This window comes from Physeter macrocephalus, chromosome 6, assembly GCF_002837175.3.
Source record: "Physeter macrocephalus isolate SW-GA chromosome 6, ASM283717v5, whole genome shotgun sequence".
Classification (NCBI taxonomy): domain Eukaryota; kingdom Metazoa; phylum Chordata; class Mammalia; order Artiodactyla; family Physeteridae; genus Physeter; species Physeter macrocephalus.
In genome coordinates, this window is record NC_041219.1 from 57,905,935 (window position 1) to 57,925,116 (window position 19,182).

The window sequence follows — 19,182 nt, forward strand, 5'->3', positions numbered from 1 at the left end:
TCTTTTTTTTTTTTTTTTTTTTGTGGTACGTGGGCCTCTCACTGTTGTGGCCTCTCCCGTTGCGGAGCACAGGCTCCAGACGCGCAGGCTCAGCAGCGGTGGCTCAAGGGCCCAGCCGCTCCGCGGCATGTGGGATCTTCCCAGACCGAGGCACGAACCGGTGTCCCCTGCATCGGCAGGCGGATTCTCAACCACTGCGCCACCAGGGAAGCCCTAGCATGTAATCTTTAAAGTGACACTATTAGTAAAACAACAAAGTGACCCTATTAGTAAAACAACAAAAAATAAATACAATAAGAATACAATAAAAATAAATTATTCTTAAGAATAAATAAATAATTCTTAAGAATAAATACAATAAAATCTGCACACAACCATTATGCAGAAAATCATAAATTTTATTGCAAGACATAACAGAAGACCCAACAGGGAGATACACTGTGTTCATACTTACTGAGATCACAGGATTGTAAAGATACCAATTATCTCCAAATTAGTGTATAAATTAAATGCAATTCCAATCAAAATGTAACAGGGTTTTTCATGAAATTAGACAAGCTGATACAAAATCCTTGTGGGAAGCAAAAGATTAAGAATAGTTCAGACAATTTCAAATTTTAAATCGTCAATAAAAATGGACAATGGCTATCATCAAAAAGATAAGTTTTTATTATCAAAGTTTTTATTATCAAAAAGGTAAAAAATAGGGCTTCCCTGGTGGCGCAGTGGTTGAGAATCTGCCTGCCAATGCAGGGGACACGGGTTCAAGCCCTGGTCTGGGAAGATCCCACATGCCGCGGAGCGGCTGGGCCCATGAGCCATGGCCACTGAGCCTGCGCGTCCGGAACCTGTGCTCCGCAACGGGAGAGGCCACAACAGTGAGAGGCCCACGTACCGAAAAAAAAAAAAAAAAAAAAAAAGGTAAAAAATAATAAATGTTGGTGAGGATGTGGAGAAATGAGAACACTTGTGCACTGTTGGCGGGAATATAAACTGGGAGAGCCACGATGGAAAACAATATGGAGATTCCTCAAAACAATTTAAATAGAACTACCATATGATCTAGTAATCCCACTTCCCTGTATATATCTGAAAGAAATTAAATCACTATTTCAAAGAAATGTCTGCACCCTCATGTACATTACAGCATCATTCACAGTAGCCAAGATAGGGAAACAACAGATACATCCATTGATAGAGGAATGGATATAGAAAATGTGGTATATATACAATGGAATATTATTATTCAGCCGTAAAGAGATGGAAATCTTGCCATTTGCAACAATGTGGATGAAACTTGAGGGCATTATGCTAAGTGAAATAAGCCAGAGAAATACAAATACGTGATCTCACTTATATATGAAATCTAAAACAAAAACTCACTTATAAGTGAATGATCTCACTTATAGGTAAAATCTAAAACAAAAACTCACTTATACGTGAATGATCTCACCTATACGTGAATGATCTCACTTCTACGTGAAATCTAAAACAAAAACAAAAACGAACAACAACAGCAACAACAGGAAAACAAGAAACCAAGTTCATAGAAACAGAGAACAGATTTGTGGTTGTCAGAGGCAGGGGGTAAGGGGTGGGCAAAATGGGTGAAGGGGGTCAAAAAGACAGACTTCCAGTTATAAAATAGGTATGTCATGGGATGTATTATACAGCATGGCGACCACAGTTAATAATACGGTATTCAGTATTGGAAAGTTGCTGAGAGAGTGGATCTTAAAGGTTCTCATCCCAAGAAAAAAAGTTGTTACTGTAACTATGTGTGGTGATAGATATTAACATGTTACTTAGACTAATTGAGGTGATCATTTCACAATATTTACAAATATCGAATCATTATATTGTATACCTGAAACCAGTACAATGTTACATGTCTGTTATACCTTTTTTTGGGCTGTGCCATGCAGCTTGTGGGATCTTAGTTTGTCCACCAGGGACTGAACCCAGGCCATGGCAGTAAGAGTGCTGAGTCCTAACCACTGGACTGACAGGGAATTTCCTTTCTTTTTATTTTTTTAAATTATATCTTAATTTTTTTAAAAAAATTAAGGTATGGACAAACTACCCAGTAACAATAGATAAGTGATATAGAAAGGCAATTCACAGAAAAGAAAAACACCCATTTGGCCAGTAAACATATGAAAAATCACTCAGCCCCACTGGTCACTAGGGAAATCCAAAATAAAACCACATAGCTATCTTTCCATCACATTGGCCGGGATGTGGGGCTATTGGAACTATTTGCTGTTGTTAGGACAAATGGTATATCACTTTGGAGGAAAATCTGGAAATAGCTAAGAGATTTAAAGATGCTCTTCCCATGGCCCAGTACAGGCACTCCGGGGCATATCACCTGGCAAAACTTTCACCTACATGCACAAAGCAACTTGCACAGAATGTTCACTGCAGCTGTGAGTGTAGTTCACAAGCATATAAACAACTAAATATACTTCAACAGTATGAATAAATAAATGGTGATACATTCATCCTATGAAATACCAAACAGCAGTCAAAAATAATCAAGGCTACATCCACCAACATGGATAAAGCCCCAAAATAATGTGGAGCAGAAAATAAAAGCAAGCGTCAGAGACTCTCTACAGCACAACAGTATTTTCGTAAAGCTAAATAAAGACCATGTAAAATAAAACAGTATATTACTGCTTATAAATATGTTTAATTACAGGAAAAGTCAACATGTATGGTGTATTTACCACTACAAATACAACATGTATTTACCACTAAATTCAGGGTAGTGGTCACCTTTAGGGAGGAAGAGAGAAGACAGGATCCAGAGAGTGGTACATGAGGGGCTATATCTCTCTGTATATGTTTTATTTACTTAATAATTCCAAAAATATGAGACAAATATGGAAACACATTAAGAAGGCTGGAACATGCCAAAACATGGAAACAACCTAAATGTCCATCAACAGATGAATGAATAAAGATGTGGTACATATATACAATGGAATCCTACTCAGCCATAAAAAAAGAATGAAATAATGCCATTTGCAGCAACATGGGTGCAACTAGAGATTCTCATACTAAGTGAAGTAAGTCAGAAAGAGACAAATACCGTATGATATCACTTATATGTGGAATCTAAAATATGACACAAATGAACCTATCTATGAAACTGAAACAGAGTCAGGGACATAGAGAAAAGACTGGTGGTTGCCAAGGGGGAGGGGGGTGGGAGAGGGTTGCATAGGGAGTTTGGGATTAGCAGACACAAACTGGTATATAGGATGGATAAACAACAAGGTCCTACTGTATAGCACAGGGAACTAGATTCAATATCCTGTGATAAACCATAATGGAAAAGAATATGAAAAAGGATATATATATGTATAACTGAGTCACTTTGCTATACAGCAGTAATTAACACAGCATTGTAATTCAACTACACTTCAATAAAAAAATAAATTTTTATAAAAAGATGGCTGGAACATGGATATCTTTATATTATCCTCTCTAGTTTTCTGGACAGTTGAAATTTTCACTTACAAGATAAAGCCCTGATGCCAGTGACCTTGGCATGTTGGCTTTGTCCTCACAAACAGCAGAAGGACCAGCATCCTTGCACACCCATCTTCACATACGAGGCCTATTGCCTTAAAACAAACTCCTAGATGTGAAAAAAAATCACTGGGTTAAAAGTCACAAAAATTGTTAAGACTTATATACATCCTGCCAAGAACTATATCAATTTACCCTTCCATGGCATTTTATTAGTTATGGACTGAATGTTTATGTCCCCCAAAATTCATATTTTGAAGTCCTAACCCCCAACGTGATGGCATAAGGAGATGAGGCCTTTCGGAGGTATTTAGGGTTAGATGAGGTTGTAAGTGTGGGGCCCCCATGGAGGGACTAGTGCCCTTATAAGAACAGAAGAGACACCAGCGTTTTCTCTCTCTACCATATAAGGACACAGGGAGAAGACAGCCGTATGCAAGCCAGGAAGTGGGCCCTCACCAAGAACCAAATCTGCAAGCACCTTGATCTTGGACTTCCAGCCTCCAGAACTGTGAGAAATAAGTGTCTGTTGTTTAAGCCACCCAGTCTATGGTATTTTGTTACAGCAGCCTGAGCTGACTAAGACAGTTATTTTTTTATTATTTAGTAATTTAACTGGCAAAAACTGGTATGAGATTATTTTTTAATATTCATCCCTTTAAATATTGGGGGGATGTTTTCTAATATTGTCCATTTGTATTTCTTTTGTGAATTTTTGGCTAGTTTATTTATTTATTTATTTAGCTGCGTTGGGTCTTTGTTGCTGCGTGGGGTCTTTCTCTAGTTACCACAAGCGGGGGCTACTCTTCGTTGCAGAGCACAGGCTTCTCATTGTGATGGCTTCTCTTGTTGTGGAGCACAGGTTCTAGGCGCGCAGGCTTCAGTAGTTGTGGCACACAGGCTCAGTAGTTGTGGCTCGAGGGCTCTAGAGCGCAGGCTTAGTTGCTCCATGGCAAGTGGGATCTTCCCGGACCAGGGCTCGAACCCGTGTCCCCTGCATTGTCAGGCGGATTCTTAACCACTGCACCACCAAGGAAGTCCCCTGGCTAGTGTCTTTAGCTCACTTTCAATGGAGAGGTTTATCTTTTCCTATTGATTTGTAAAAGCTCCTTAGAGATTAGGAATAATATTTTTGTTTCCTCACATTAATAATGTGAATGTCTTTCTCAGTTCTTCATTTACCTTTAATTTTTACTTATGGTGGGTTTTTTTATGTTACAGGGGTTTGGGGGATTGTTTGATGTTCTGGGGGCGAGGGGTGTTAGGTATCATGGGTACAAAGTAAAAGTACAAACACAAAATGTTTGAAAGGAAACAGTGAACACTCAAATCTCCCCTCCTCCCTAGTGGGTGACCAACTGTCCCAGTTTGCCCTGAACTGAGGGACTTTTGGGGACATGGGATTTTCATTACTAAAACTGGGACAGTTCTCAGCAAACTGGGACAGTTGGTCACCCTACCAGCCTCTTAGTTCCCTTCTCAGAGGCAATACTGTCTCCAGCTTCTTGGGTAGCCTTCCAAAAATACTACAAAAGTTTTAAACATTCACCTTCAAATCTGTTGTGGAGAATGTGAATCTTAGTCCACAAACTTGCATTTGCAAAAAGGTGTGTCACATCCTTTTAATTTCTTTAAATAAAATTAAATCTAACCTTCTTTACAGTCAGGGTGACACAAGAATCCAGGGGGGGTTATGGAGGGCTCAGAAAACACTGATCTCAAACCTTCAGTCCACCCCTCTCTCTGCTTCCCCCTTCCCAAGCCCAGATGACTTCTTTTATTTATTTTCTTTTCTTAGGATTTTTTTGACGTGGACCATTTTAAAAGTCTTTATTGAATTTGTTTGAGCAATTTGAAATGTTGCTTCTGTTTTTATATTTTGGTTTTTTGGCCACAAGGCACGTGGGATCTCAGCTCCCTGACCAAGGATCAAACCCGCATCCCCTGCACTGGAAGGCGAAGTCTTAACCACTGGACCGCCAGGGAAGTCCTCCCACAGGACTTCTTTAAAGATCAGCAGCCCAGCAACTTCCAGGGCCTGTTGGCATGACCTCTGGGTCTGGCAGCCAGTGGCCTCCCGAGACCCCACCACCTCTCTTTCTGTGGACCTTCCTCCTTCTCGGGCCTCATGACCAGTCTTAACTTCCTCCTGGGCCCCCATGGGCACCGGCACCCGACCCCACCATGCACCCCACTCATCGCCCACTGGCCTCGCTCCGCAGACACCTCCTGTGCTCACTCACACAGTTTCACCGTCCAAAAGGCCCTCCCGCTCCCCCCATTCCTTCTCTCTGCTATTTATCCTTCCCTTGGCCTTTGGTGCCAGGCACTCTGCTACATGCTTTACATGCATTCTTACACTCAATCCTCCTGTATAGTTTCCTGGAGCTGCAGTAACAAACTATACCAAACTGGGTGGCTTAATACATCAGAAATGTATTCTCTCAAAGTTCTGTAGCAGTCAGAAATCAAGATGGCAACAGGGCCAAGCTACTCCAATGGCTCTAAGAGAGAGAGAGAGCTTCCTGCCTCTTCCAGCTTCTGGGGGCTCCAGACTTCCTTGGCCGTGGCTGCATCGCTCCAATCTCTGCCTCCGTATTCACACTGTCTCCCCTTCTCCCTCTGTGTCTCCCCTCTGTATTTCTTAAAAAGACACTTGTCATGAGAGCCCATCTATGTAATCTAAGGTGCTCTCATCTTGGTATCTTTAAGTATATCTGCAAAGACCCTTTTTCCAAATAAGATCACATTCACAGGTCCTGGGGGTGAGAATGTGGACATATCTTTTGGGGAGGGGCACCATTCAACCCACTACACCTCCTAACAACCATTCACCCCACAGATAAGAATGCTGAGGCTCAGACGGGCTAAGTAACTTGCAAAAGATCACCCCGTTACGAAAAGACAGCCGGCTCTGAACCCACGTCTGTCTGATGCAAAGCTCATGTTTTTTCTACTACACGTATACTATTCCAGGAGGCTTTTCTCCTTTCCTGCTCCCCTCATCCCCACTTACCTGTCTAGAAAACACTTTCCTATCTTTGAACCACCCTGGATGTCTCTAGGGAAACTCATCTTGCCTTGTATTTTCCTCTTTAAATCTTATCTCCTTTACTCTTTGCTCTCCTAGAAGACGGACCACGCCTTACCCATCCCTGTCATTTCCCAAGTACGTGGCTCTGAGCATGGCACATAATAAGTGTTCCGGAAATGCCTGATGAACTCCCTGTGTTGTTTCATTAGCATAAAATATTAAAAAGTAGATCCAGGGCTGATATCGCAAGGAAAGAATTGCTCAAAATCTGAGGAAGTTGTCAGCTGCTCTCCAATTTGTCAACACAGAGGTTTTAAAAAAGCACTCACCAGAGGGTCAGGGGGAAATTGCAAAGGTAAAGTCATGGGTATGCTCTGCTAGGGGACAGTGACATCAGACAGTGATATCAGACCAGGGTCATGCACCCATTTGTCACTCTGCAGCCGTAACTGGTATGACTCTCCAGGACTATTTCTATATGACACTGGAATTTCTATTTTGTCAGAGTATAACACTCTTGACTGGAATATTAAGGCTATTTTCCCTAAATACAGGGGAACATAGATAAATACAGTTGGGATTCCTGATTGGCTAAGAAGGGAGCTGTGTAAACCACCAGCTGCAGCGGGGGGTGCGCTGGTGCTGTAAGCAGAGGGCACAGGGCTGCGGGCACAGGGCTGCAGGGTGATCAGCTCTCCAATCCCGGACTCCACTTGGCACACCTAGACTCCTGCTGGCACCACAAGAGCCACTTGCTTCAGGAAATTCCCAAGTCAGAGGCCCAGCCACCGAGTTTTACATTTGACAGCTTCAGCCCAGTGGTTTCAATAGATATTTTACATATTAACTGCAATTGATCAGTAAACACATTTGAAAACTGCCCAGGGTACCTTTTCTGAGTTACTCTTTCCACTGAGGTTGTTGGTTTTCCTGGAATTCTGTAAAGTTCTTTGTATAGAAAAGCATGCTATTTGAGGGACTTCCCTGGCGGTCCAGGGGTTAAGACTCGGCGCTTCCACTGCAGGGGGCATGGGTTCGATCCCTGGTCAGGGAACAAAGATCCTGCATGCCACACGCAATCTATAAAAAAAAAAAAAAATTTTTTTTTAAATAAAAGCGTGCTATTTGAAATGAAAGCTATAGACTGGCCCACAGCAGCCTTGAGCTACCCGAGTGTTTGGGATACATTTACATAAGCCTGGGGCAAAAGTGCATTGACCTGATGGATGCGTCACCAGCCCAGAGCACGCCTCCTCTGCCCTGACCTGCGGCTACCTCTCCCTCCTCTGCCCTCTTACTACTCACTTGGCAAGGACCCACATGATATCTGTCGGCAATGTTCGTATTTTCCTATAACATGTGATGTGCTGTTGCCTTATCTCCCTAATCAGACCACCAGTTCCATGAGAACAGGAATGGAATTTTGAAAACAGCCTGGCTTCCCAGACGACACCCCGCCTCCAGACACAGGACCCTTGGCAAAAGTGACCCTTCAAATCCCTGAGCCCCAGCCCCAGCTCGGGATGTCTGAGCGCACCCCTCTCTAGCGGGGGCACCGCCCCAGGGCAGAGCAGCCCTGCAGCCTCACACCATGGGGATGAAGCCCCACACCCAGACATTGCTCTGTAGCAACTTCTTAAATATAAATAAAGGGGGCGTGCTAAGAGCTTCAAACAGTGCGAGAGGGTCAAGGGACAGAGCCCTCACGTTCATCCAGCATGATGGCTGCGGAAGGCTTCAGGGAGGGACAGGGTTGACTTGGCCTGGGTAGGGTGGGTAGAATGATTGTTTTAATAGTTTTAATTGCTTTTTTATTATTATAAAAGTAACATGTGGTCATGGTAGGGGAGAAAAAGTATGCACAAATAAAAATAAGAAAATAAAAATCACCCATAATCCCACTACCGAGAAACAACCACCATCAACAGTTTAGAATGCTGCTGTCCTGTCTTTTTAATGTATATGCAATATAATTTTTAAATAAAATCTTCCTATACAGGGGGTTTTGTAATCTGCGTTTGAACATATCGTAAGTGTTTTGCAACGCCTTAATACTTTAGGCTGTTTGGCTTTTGTTCACCGCATATTTCACTTCTTGTTATTCCACAACTTAACCAGCTCCATATCGTTGGATGTTTATTTAGGTTGGCTCCACTTTTTTCTTTTTGTTAACAATGCTGCATTCAATATCTTGTAATAACCAATAATGGAAAAGAATCTGAAAAAGAATATATACATATATATATATGAATCACTTTGCTGTACACCTGAAACTAACACAACATTGTAAATCAACTATACTTCAATAAAAATTTTTTTTCAAAAAACAATGCAAAAAAAATAAAGTAAAATAAAAAACAAGGCTGCAATGAATATCTTTGAAACTGTATCCATGCACAACCCTCAGGATTATTTCCATAGTGTGAAATTCCTATACGTGGCAATGGAATTTCTGGGTCAACGGTCATCCTCATTGTAAGGCCTTTGATGACGAGGCCACATAGGACTGTGACAGGTGAAAATGAGGGCAAAGGCATTTCAGATGCAAAGAAAGAAGTAAAAGCACAGACGCAGGGAGGCTCTGGGCATGTCAGAATAAATAAATGCCGTAATAGGCTGGTAGTTAATGCATGCAGAGGAAACTAGTGAGAGATAAGACAAGAAAAAGTGGTCCGACAGCTCGTCAACGACCCTGAGTCAGGGTTAAGGGTCTGTGTTTATCCAGTGGACTCTGGGCCAAACACTCTGGCTGCAGTGGAAAGGGATTGTAGAGGGGCTGGATGGACACGGGAGACCAGTCAGGGGGGCTAATGGGCTCTTCCAGAAGAGGCACAGTGAGGGCCTGAAGAGGGCCATGGGCTGGAGAAGAGAAGAACGGGTACAGTCAACCAGGTGACTGCCCTGAGACATCTTCCCCCTAGTCCCCCAAACCTGTGAATGTCACCTTCCAGGGCAAAAGAGACTTTGCAGATGTGGTTCACTTAAAGATACTGAGGTGGGGGATTATCCTAGATTGTCCCAGGAAGCCCAGGCTAATCATGAGGGTGCTTACATGAGAGGCAGGAGGGTCAGAGTCAGGGAAGGTGGCCGCAGAAGCAGAGGTTGGAGTAGTGAGGGACGGCGAGCCAAGCAGTGAGGGCAGCCTGGAGAAGCCAGAAAAGGCAAGGGACACATTCTCCCCTGGAACCTGCACGAGGAACACAGCTCTGCCCATACCTTGACTTTGACCCATTTCAGACTTCTGACCAAGGCTGTAAGATAACAAACTTCTGTTGTCTTAGACCATTAAGTTGGTGGCAACTTATTAGAGCAGCGATAGGAAACTCACACCGGCAGAGTGCCCTGCTCTCTTGGTGGGTGATTCCAGGCAGCTTTGCTAAATAGGTGTTGAGAGAACAGTAAGTACCATGAGCTCAAGGAAGAGGGATCCCTGAGGGCCAGGGTGTAAGAGCCTGAAGAACTGGGCTGGGAAGATGAACGGATGCAACCGGAGAAGAAGCTCACAGGTGAAGCTGTGACTGTCAGAGGCACTTGGGGCAGGGCTACCCAGAGGCAGGGGGATGGAGGAGTTGACCTCTGCCTGCCTGGGGAGTAAGTTCTCCAGGGTGGAGCTGGCACAAATGCAAAAGAACTTCAAGGTGGGAGAGATTTCCTAGCAGGGCTCATCTTTGCCTTCTCATATTTTTGTAGCATCTCTTCTCCCATGTCAACTCCACAGGAAAGAGAACTTTCTTGTCAGTTTATGCCAAATAAACAAACACACCAGATTTCTCAAGCCAGGTTCCCAGCTCCCAGCATATACAGCCAGCACCTCAGCTAAAGAGAAGCCATCCTCCTCCACTTCCTCTCCTCCAGGGACATCTGTGGGTGAAATAGTATGCTCACTTCCTGCCTTCAGGATGACCATCAAAGTAATGAAATGCCTACTATCAAAAGGACGCACAACTGCAGACTAATCTTCTCCTGTTCTCCGTAACTATGACACCACATTATTATTGCCACAGAGTTAAAGGGGGCTCAAACCACTACATCTTGTGGAGTTTCTGGTCCTAGTAGCCCAGTAGGATTTCTGAACCGCTATCCCAGGAGCTGGGGTTTTAATTTTACAGATAGAAAGTTACAGATTCTGAATTTGTCTGCATCTTATAAAATAGCTTCAAAATACATAAATCGATAAATCAACTTTAAAGTCTTTCTCAATTATCCACAAGTCAAGCAGATAAACTTGGTAAAATAAAGATTTTTTTAAACAATTGTTAAACCCAGTAATTGTACCCTTGGGCATTTATGCCAGAGAAATAGAAACTTAGGTTCACACAAACTCTTATACATGAATGGTCATAGTGGCTTTATTCATAATACTGTAGTTAAAAGCTGGAAACAACCCAGATGTCCTTCATTGGGTTAACAGCTAAACAAACTGGTCAATCCGTACATGAAATACCACTCAGCAATAAGAAAGAATAAACTGGGACTTCCCTAGTGGTCCAGTGGTTAAGAATCCGCCTTCCAATGCAGGGGATGTGGGTTCGATCCCCGGCTGGGGAACTAAGATCCCACTTGCCGCGGGGCAACTAAGCCGCGTGCTCTAGAGCCCACATGCCACAACTACAGAGAAGCCCACATGCAGCATCGAAGAGCCCGCGTGCCGCAACTAAGTCCCAACGCAGCCAAATAAATAAATAAATAAAGTTTAAAAAAAAGAAAGAATAATCTATTGATATATACACAACAACATGTGCAGTTCTCCAGAGAATTACCTGAGTGAAAGAAGCCAACTTCAGAAGGTTAAGTACTGTACGATTCCATTTATATAACACTCTTGAAATGACAAACTTTTAGAAATGGAGAACAGATTAGAGGTCGCCAAGGGTTAGGGGTAGGAGAGAAGGGCGAGGCGGAGGAGGAACAAGAGACATACTTGTGGTGATAAAAGGGTAAAAGGAGGGACCTTTGTTGTGATGGCCGTATCTTGACATGGTGGTAGATACCCAAACCTACACGTGATAAAATTGTACAGAACTAAATACACACACACACACACACACACACACACACACACACACACACGAGTACAAGTAAAGCTGGTGAAGCCTGAATAAAAATGGGTGGATTGTATCAACTTCGATTCCTGGTGGTGATATTATATTCTAGTTTTGCAAGATGTTACCATTAAGGGAAACTGTAAAGGATACAATGAATTTCTCTGTGCTATTCCTTATCATTGCATACGAATCTACAGTTTTCAAAATAAAAATTTTAACTAAAAATTGTTTTAAAAAAAATAAATAAACTTGACCTAATATATCTGTTTAGAGCTCTGCACCCAATAATGAGAGAATCCATATTATTCTCAGGTATACATAAGGAACCAAACCAGCTCAGTTTGCTCAGGACTTTCCTGATTTTAGCACTGAAAGTCTTTTATCCCAGGAAACCCCTCAGCCCCCCCAAAGAATTTAGATGTTTAATCACCCTAACATTTACAAAAATTAATTATGCACAATTTGCAGCACATTTCAAAGAACAGGTAAAATACACACCATATTCTCTGACTATAATACAACTAAATTAAAACTTACCTTAAAAGATTTTTTAAACCCTTATACACTTGGACATTTTAAAACATACTTCCAGAAAACAGTATGGAGCTTTCTCAAAAAACTAAAAATAGACTTACCATATGACCCAGCATTTCCACTCCTGGGTATATATCCCCAAAATACAAACACACTAGTAGGAAAAGATACATGCACCCCAATGTTCCTAGCAGCATTATTTACAATTGCCAAGACGTAGAAGCAACCTAAGTACCCCTCAACAGATGAATGGATAAAGAGGATGTGGTACATATACACAATGGAATATTACTCATCCATAAAACAAGACAAAATTTTGCCATTTGCAGCAACATGGATGGACTTGGAGGGCATTATGCTAAGTGAACTAAGAGACAGAGAAAGACAAACACTGTGTGATATCACTTATATGTGGAATCTAAAAAATATAACAAACTAGTGAATATAACAAAAAAGAAGCAGACTCACAGATATAGAGAACAAACTAGTGTTTACCAGTGGGGAGGGGAGAGGGGCAATATAGGTGTGGGAGAGTGGGAGACACAAACTATTGGGTGTAAGACAGGCTACAAGGATACATTGTACAACACGGGGAATATAATCAATATTTTGTAATAACTGTAAATGGCGTGTAACCTTTAAAAATTGTAATAAAAATTTTTTTAATTTTTTAAATAAATAAAACATATTCCAGATAACTCACAGGTCAAAAAATAAATCAGAAGAGAAATTCTAAAATACTTAAAACCACACAGTATGAAGATACACCATATTAAACAATATTCAAAATGTGTGATGATGTAGTGAAATGTATTCTTTCCTGCTCTCAGTTCTTAAAGCTGGTGGGAGTATTTAAATAGCACCTCTTTAAAGGGTTTATATTCTCCATCCAGTAAATTCCATCTCTAGGAACTAGCTTAAGGAAATTACCTACAATGAGGACAGCAATCTGCCTCCAAGATAATCACTGCAGCATTGTTTCTGATTGTCAAAATGAAAGTGCAAGCATCCTAAACGTCCCAGTTTAGGAGATTAGTCAAATAATTTTGGCATACACAGGGGATGGATTATCACGTAGCCAGGAGAAACAATATTGAGGCACAGTTACAAATGACATGGGAAAATACTTGCGGTATAATCATAAGTGAAAAGAGATTATCTCAATTATGCAAAAGAGATGTAGAAGAAAACACTGGGGAGAATCGCGCTAACATATTTACACTGTTATCTCTAGATGGCAGGAGGTTGTCGCTTTCTTATCTAAACTTCTCTGGAGTTTCCACTTTTTTTGGCAATGTGCTTACAATGTCTTTAAGGAGGTGTTTACTTTTTTAATGTTAGGAAAAGAAGGAGAGGGGAGAATAAACACAGAAGGTTACTGAGAATTCAGCTTACAGGTGAAGTTGCAGATCTGAGGAGGAAGAACGAACTGTGAATTCTTAGGAAAAGGCTAGGCTCTTTCTTGACCCAATCAGATTCTTGCTTCCCTGGGGGGGAGAAATGGAAAGAAAAATGCTAAAAGAGCACAGTTAAAAAAAAAAAAAAAGTTGGATTTACTTTTTAATACCTCTTTACAATGAACCAAACTATCTGTAATAGTTTGTATTATTGTATTCTTGGGGCTATCTGTAATAGCCCCAAGCTGGAAACTACCCAAATGTCCATCCACAGTCGAATGGACAAATACACTGTGGTCTGTTCACACCATGGGTTGTCACATAGCAATGAGAATGATCTACAATCACACACAACAGAATGGATGAACCTCACAAACACAGTGTTGAGTGAAAGAAGCTCGATTCAGGAAAGTACTTACTGGATATTCCGTTTGCGTAGAATACCAGAAAATGGCAGATCTATGCTGTTAGAAGTCAGAAGAGTGTTCCCTTGGTTGGGGGGAGCGGGGGGTGCCTAGAAGGGAGCGTGAGAAGAACTTCCGGGTTTCTGGTGATGTTCTAATTCTTAACCTGGCTGCTGGTGATGAGGGGGGTGTTTCATCTGTGAATAAGTATTGAACTGGGTGCTTATAATCTGTATACTTTCTCTATGAATATTATATCAATATAAAGTATTCAAAATGAAAAAAAACAATAATAGTTCTTGGAAGCATGCTTGGAATTTATCTTCCCTTAATTGCACAAAGTTTCCTAAAAAGCTACTGGGCTTCCTAGAATTTTTATTAATAATTCAAATCTCCCAAGCAGTGTTCCAGACAGAGTAGAATCTACTAATTTTGTGCCCCTTGTTCTGAAGCCCACTTCCTGTTCCAACTAGCTGTCCTCCAGACCAGAGCTGTTTGCCTCTCCTGATGCACACAGAGGCACCTCCACCTACCACTAACAATTAGTTGCCAGAATTTGATGTATGCAACATATATGGACATCAACGTGACACCGCACGATGGGGCACAGCGTGGCTTAAAGGGAGGGGAAGATAAGGTGCGAACACAGAGCTTGTTCAGGGAAGACACTCTGTGATCCTCATTCTGAGGCCCCTCACCCAGGCACCTAAATCCAGAATCCCCACTGCCTACACTCCTGAAACCACTCTGCAATCCTAACATTTATCTGGTATCTGGGCTGGGTCTGGGGATACAAAGATGAACAAAACTGCATCATCCTCTGCCCTCAAGGAGCTTACGGTCTAGTGACAAGAATGACATAAATCTAAACAAATCATAACTACAAATGGTGATGACACCTATGTCGATAAGATAGTGATGCTGTGGATGTACACCTGTAATAGAGGATCCCAACTGAAACTGATGGGGCTGGGGGGTGCCAATGAGCTGAGTTCTAGGATGAATAGGACTAAAATCAAACCAAAGATGGGAGGAGCACTTCAGGTCATGGAACCAGCATGTGCAAAGGCCCAGGGGCAGGAGGAAGCTACCTATGAAGAACCCAAAAGATGGTTTGCCTGGCTGGAACGCAGAACACAGGGGAAGCGTGGTAGGTGATAAGGCTGGAGAGGTAAGAAGGTGCCAGATGTGATGTGAACCCTTTCTGTTTTCAGGGCACTTTCACAGACATGCCCTCCTCAGGGCACCGCCATGCGTTAGCAAGAGCCGGCGGGACCATTCCCAATCTGCAGATCAAGAAGTGAATGCTCAGAAAAGTGACTTGCAAGAGGCCACAGAGAGGAAGTGGGAAAGCCCAAATTCACCCCTTGCTCTCGACTCCTGCTCTCTGCCCTGCACCACCATTGCACCCCCTGTATTGCAGTCCAAGCTGAGCCTGCTTAGGGCCCCACCCTCAAATCCCAAAGCGGAGACTCCGGGTCTCACAGCTGGAAGGGCACCTTCTGGAGGACTCTCCCAGTGGGCATCCGGAAAGGGCTGAAGGGTCCCAGAATCTCTGACTGAGCTCTCCCTGGTTTACTGTGAAACACGGGCTGGAATCCTTTGAGCTCAGACTTCATTGGTGGGAAAAGGCTTTGGGATGATACGGTTGGGTTGGATCAAGCAACCCTGCTTTGAATTCAGTTAGTCCACATTTCCAGACGTCTGCTTTGAAACACAGAAAATGCCTCTTGTGAGCCAGCCACATCCTCTCATAGGAAGCTTTTACCCACTCATTCGGGAACCACAGACACTTCCCCCCCTTATCTTTATGCCTTCCTGAAACACAACCATTCTCTTTGTGAAATGGCCTCCTATACTATAAAACGTTTGTTGATCTAGGAAAAAGCACATTATCTCTTTCTTCTTCCACAAATGTTCAAGGACAAATCCTTACGTCCTCCTAAACGTCCAACCTCTCTCTTTCTGTGAGACTGAATTTACCTGCTATAATTTGCATGAAAAACTTAATGTATCCTAAACCGTGGGCCTTGAGCAAGCTGTCACCACCCCTCCCTCAAGTCATTTTCTGAGGATGGAGCCTCTTGCAGGAAGAGAAAGCCTCGGACATTTAGGATCCTGCCCTTGCAACAAGCAAACAGTAGAATATAATCATGCCCTTGATTGGAATTAATAGCTTCAAATACTTAATCACAGAATCTCAGAAATGGAAGAAGTCTCAGAGTCCTGGAGGTCAGAGTCTCCACTTACTTCATCCTCCACCTCGAGAAAGTTACAAAATTCCTCTGGCCCTCGCTTTCCCCACAAAGAGTCAGATGTGTGTGGGGGGAAGTTTAACTACTGTCTCCGTTTTTAAATTTTGAGCCAATATTAAAAGCTCAGGATCTTTTACATTAAAATGTGGGTTTCTGGTTCACTTAGAAGACTGGCAGGAAGACTGGATCACATTCTCATGAGGGAACAATCAGCAGGAGATGAGAGTCTCCCCTCGTTGGATGGGTATGTTCTCTAAAATTTGCAAGTCCCTTCCACCTGCTCTTCTGTCTCCAACAATGAGGTCCATCATCAGTTGCCATTTATCATTCCACTTGCCTTATCATTTTTTTTAGAGCACAGAAACATTTCTTCGTAGCCACTTCTCTATCAAACGTGGAAAAAAATCAGATACTCCAAGAGAGCTGAGTTTCAAGAAAAACAAGAGGCCATATTGCTTTGTAGAAACTGAAAAATATTCCTCTGCATTTGGTTAGCTTCTTTCTGTGGTTCTGGCTACAATGCATGTAAAATTTGGAATATTTTCAGTTTAATATGAAAGTTGCATTTGTTCACATGTTTAGGAGAAAGCTTTCTTACAACTGAAGAAAAATTCTTTAAAGATCTTTTTAAAAGCTGAAAATGGTTTATAACTGACATTCTTTCATGCAAATAGTGGCCAGTTTAACGACTTCAATAATTGATATTATTTTCACTTAAGTTATCTAGAGAAGCTGCAAGTATAGATCAAGAAGCAATGAAAATATTTCTCTAATCCTACCCAAATGTATATATATGTATATATATGAAGTCTACATACTAGATCATATTTTTAGTTTCAATGAAACTAGTCACGATTAGGAATAAATGCCTCAGGGACCTATTTCTCAAAGTAGGAATCATAAATCTCAGGATTTGGGTCTATAAAGAGTTCACTTACTATGGTGCTGATGAGGGGATACTGGCCAAAATTTAATCACATGAAGGACTATGAGAGAGGCTGGGAAAAATAACCTTTAGCTATGTGTCCAGCTAAAAATTGGAGTTCTGTTGCTAAAGAAAGAGGGTCAGAATAACTATTAGAGAATCAGCAACAGATTCTGCCACAAAGAAAATTATCCCTGATTGAGACTATAAATCTAACGTAACCTTGATGCCAAAACCACACATGAACAATATGAGAAAAATAAAATTCCTGGCCAGACTTACTCATGAAGATAGAGTAACAAGTAAAAGTAAAAAGTCCTGAACAAAATGTTAGCAAATGAATACAACAGTATATTAAAAAGAAAATATATTCTGACCAAGTTTTATTTATTCCAGAAATTTGAGTGGTCTATCAATAAGTTTCAAATAAATTTGAAAATCTATCATTATCACATACCACCCTAACAGATTAAAGGATAAAAATTTGAGCATCTCAACTGATGCTGAAAAACCATTGGACAAATTTTCTCATTCATAAAAACTCTGGGAGGGGCTTCCCTGGTGGCGCGGTGGTTGCGCGTCCGCCTGCCGATGCAGGGGAACCGGGTTCGCGCCCCGGTCTGGGAGGATCCCACATGCCGCGGAGCGGCTGGGCCCGTGAGCCATGGCTGCTGAGCCTGCGCGTCCGGAGCCTGTGCTCCGCAACGGGAGAGGCCACAACAGAGGGAGGCCCGCATACCACAAAAAAAAAAAAAAAAAAAAAAAAAAACTCTGGGAATAGAAGAAAATACTTTAACCTACTAAGATTTTTTTAATCTATTTATTTATTTATTTATTCATTCATTCATTCATTTTGGCTGAGTTGGGTCTTTGCTGCGCGTGGGCTTTCTCTAGTTGCGGATAGCGGGGGCTACTCTTCGCTGCGGTGCGCGGGCTTCTCATTGCGGTAGCTTCTCTTGTTGCGGAGCACGGGCTCTAGGCGTGCGGGCTTCAGTAGTGTGGCTCACGGGCTCAGTAGTTGTGGCTCGTAGGCTCTAGAGCGCAGGCTCAGTAGTTGTAGTGCACAGGATTAGTTACTCCGCGGCATGTGGGATCTTCCCGGACCAGGGCTCAAACCCATGTCCCCTGCATTGTCAGGCGTATTCTTAACCACTGCACCACCAGGGAAGCCCTAACCTACTATGATTAACTGGCAAAAACGTATGGGATACCATTTGCAACAACATGGATGGACCTGGAGTGCATTATGCTTAGTGAAGTCAGAGAAAGAGAAATACTGTACCTTTTCACTTGGAATCTAAAAAATAAAACAAATGAATGAAAACAACAAAACAGAAAGAGACTCACAGATACAAAGAACAAACTAGTGATTACCAGTGGGGTGAAGGGTGGGGGAAAGGGCAAGATAGAGGGAGATTAAGAGGTACAAACTACTAGGTATAAAATAAACAAGATAGAATGATTTAATATACAGCGCAGGAAATATAATCAATATTCTATGATAACTTTAAGTGGATTATAATCTATAAAAATACCAAATCACTATATTGTACACCTGAAACTAATATAACATTGTAAATCAACTGTATTTCAATTTTTCTAAAAACCTATTCTAATGAGGAAACATAAGAATGTAACATCAGTCCCCTTCAAATAAAAAACAAGATAAGGATGCCCAATCTTACCACTTCTGTTTAAATCACGTTGGGAATCCTGGCAAATGCAACAAGACAAGAAAAATAAATTAGAGTCATAAAGATCAGAAATAAAAAAACAAACTATCATTAATAACATACAATATAATTGTCTCAAAAGTATCTAGAGACAAAATATTAAAAATTAATAGAAACATTGGCAAGGTAACCAAATATAAGATCAATATTTGAAAATCTAGGGACTTCCCTGGCTGACCAGTGGTTAAGACTCCACACTGTTGAAACCCATAGAATGTACAACACCAAATGAACCCTAATGTAAATTGTGGACTCTGGGTGATACTGATGTGTCAATGTAGATTCATTAATTGTAACAAAAGTACCCTCTGCTGA

The 19,182-nt window shown here is 41.8% G+C and overlaps 1 protein-coding gene and 1 long non-coding RNA gene across 2 annotated transcripts in view; both read right to left on the reverse strand.

Moving 5' to 3' along the window:
• VWF (von Willebrand factor) overlaps window positions 1–7,654 on the reverse strand; it is a 162,290-nt gene extending 154,636 nt beyond the window's left edge. Inside the window, exons 1-2 of the mRNA XM_028490937.2 lie at window positions 7,465–7,654; window positions 3,529–3,649 (exon numbers count right to left, since the gene is read on the reverse strand). The gene's annotated coding sequence lies outside the window, so the exon portion shown is untranslated. The remainder of the gene's footprint in view (window positions 1–3,528; window positions 3,650–7,464) is intronic.
• Window positions 7,655–8,471: 817 nt separating this feature from the next.
• On the reverse strand, window positions 8,472–18,850 carry LOC114486390 (uncharacterized). The gene is made up of 3 exons (XR_003680032.2): window positions 18,820–18,850; window positions 13,549–13,640; window positions 8,472–8,792 (listed from the first exon to the last, which is right to left on the reverse strand). It is a non-coding gene; the product is annotated as an uncharacterized lncRNA (long non-coding RNA).
• Window positions 18,851–19,182: the final 332 nt, after the last annotated feature.